We start from the raw sequence: 2482 nt of genomic DNA, 5'->3' as shown, positions 1-2482 counted from the left end.
GATCTTTTTTTTTTTTTTTTTTACCTTCAGAACGAAGATTTATGAAGCTTAATTGGTACATTTCTATAAAGCGCTTTGATATTTTGAGAAGGAAAAAATGACCCATGAGTGGGCTTAATCCAGCCTGAAATGCAATTGCCTAAAAATAAAGCCACAGTAGTTTGGGACTAAAAGCTTTTGTTCCTCTTTGAAGACCTGGTTTTTTGAAAGTATGAGTTAACCACCAGCTGCAGCGTAGGGTTCGCTCTGGAAAATATTTAACTTTCCTCTTAAGATTTACTTTAAAACTCTTCTGGAAACTAGAGCCGGAAAGAGGCCAGCCCACGCCACAAATACCATAGATACAAGCGTATTCCTGCCATGAAAAATTGTTCTTTGGAAGTTGTTGTCATCGTATGAAAATCTGTGACGCTGACATGACTGGAGTTAGGTTGAGAGACTTAAAAAAGAGAGAGAGAGAGAGAGAGAGAGAGAGCAGCCATTCATTTCATGTTTTGCCTGGAAGAGCAAGATTTGAGGCCAGGCATGGGGCCCATGGTCCAAGGCATTTTGGACACGACAGCGGAATAAATTATAAAACAAGTGAAAAAACAAAACAGTGAGGGATAGCGCCATATGGTTACCAAATTTTTGTTTTTATTGAACTCTCCTAAATTTTGTATTCATGAATTTCAAAATAGGACCTCATGTTATTTATTTTCTCATTTGTTATATATATATATATTTTTTTTTTTCTCATTAGTTTTATATATGTATATATATGAAACAAGAAGACAGGGAGATATATGATCTTTCTTTGCCTTTCTTCTTCCTTTTCTCATCTCTCCCCATAACCTCAACCTCGTTACCTCCTCCTGGGCCTGGTTTTAAATGTGGTCGGAGGTAATGATCTTACTACAGTTGAACCACAGTGGCTCTTGGGAGGGAGTCACCGGGGGAGGCAAAACCGAACCTCCTGGAAGGAATTTTGCGTGTCAGCGTCTGCGTGGACTGGCGTTCTGTCGTGGTTTATGATGAATGCAGGTGTGGTGTTGACACCCATGGGCAGATGGGCAGATGGGCAGAAGGAACCCTTAACACTGTGACACCTTGATGTCGCCCACACATGCGATCGCCCAGGGTGTGAAGACGTGATGAGGAAATTAAATGGGACAGAATGAGATAACTGAAGGAAAGGGAAATAGATGCTCTTCCTTGAACAGCATACAGAGCAGTTGCCTTGGTGAACCCCTTGCTTTTTTTTTTTTTTAGGTTTATTTATTTATTGAGAGAGAGAGAGCTGGGGAGGGGCGGGGAGGGGGCGTTGGAGAGGGAAAATCCCAAGCAGGCTCCACGCTGTCAGCAAAGAGCTGGACACGGGGCTCAAACTCACAAACCGTGAGATCATGACCTCAGCCGAAACCAGGAATCAGCCGGTTAACCGACTTGGGCCACCCAGGCACCGCCCCCCCCCCCCACTTGTTTCTTATTATCGAATATTATGATATCTCTTCTGACAGCCGGGTGTGTGCAGAAGGCACCTGGATAGGGGCAGACTTTTGGCAGGGTGAAGTGGGCTTATTCTCCACCGTGGCATCTCACAGAGGTCCCCTCCCTGGTCTTTGGGCCAGCGGCAGTGCTGCAGCCTTTGTAGTGCCGGTTACCCCCAGAAGGTTCTTTCTTTTCTGTTAAGTAGATGAACACCGTTCTCTTTCCGATTTATGAATGAGTTTTTCCTGGAGAGCTGGTCACTCTTGTTTGGCATAGGACTTTTTTTTTTTTTTTTTCTGTTGTTGTTCTTTTAGGGACTTTTTTATTACGTCCTCGCTCATTTCCTGCAGCTGGGTATGATTTGTCACTTATTTCAACAAGCCAGTCCCTTCTTCTTCCCATTAGTCAAGAAGAAAAGGATTGAGGGGAAGTGATCAGGTGTCTCTCCTCCATTTCTCTTTCATTTTTCCCTTCTCACTCTCCAGTGTTGATTTCCAGGACCAGACCCAGCTTACCTGAATGAACCTTAGTTTCATTCCTTTGTAAGTTTCTTCAGTATGCACCTGCTGGTCCTGTCATGACTGGCAAGATCTACATTCTGAAAGCCCGAGTTAATTCTAGAAGGCAGGCACCTTGTGAAATAAAAATTGGCAGGGATCGGGAAGAGACGGGTTGATGTGAACCAAGAGGAAGAAAGGAAGAAAGCAGAGGCAGGAGGGAGATATGCAGTTGAAGGAAGAGGAAGTGAGAACAAAACGGGAAAGAAAAGGATGTGCTTTTAAAAAACAAGAACGAGGGGCGCCTGGGTGGCGCAGTCGGTTAAGCATCCGACTTCAGCCAGGTCACGATCTCACGGTCCGGGAGTTCGAGCCCCGCGTCGGGCTCTGGGCTGATGGCTCGGAGCCTGGAGCCTGTTTCCGATTCTGTGTCTCCCTCTCTCTCTGCCCCTCCCCCGTTCATGCTCTGTCTCTCTCTGTCCCAAAAATAAATAATCGTTGAAAAAAAAATTAAA

Source organism: Felis catus, chromosome A1 (genome assembly GCF_018350175.1).
Source record: "Felis catus isolate Fca126 chromosome A1, F.catus_Fca126_mat1.0, whole genome shotgun sequence".
In the NCBI taxonomy this organism is placed as follows: domain Eukaryota; kingdom Metazoa; phylum Chordata; class Mammalia; order Carnivora; family Felidae; genus Felis; species Felis catus.
The sequence above is the reverse complement of the archived record's forward strand: the minus strand, read 5'-3'. Positions refer to the sequence as shown.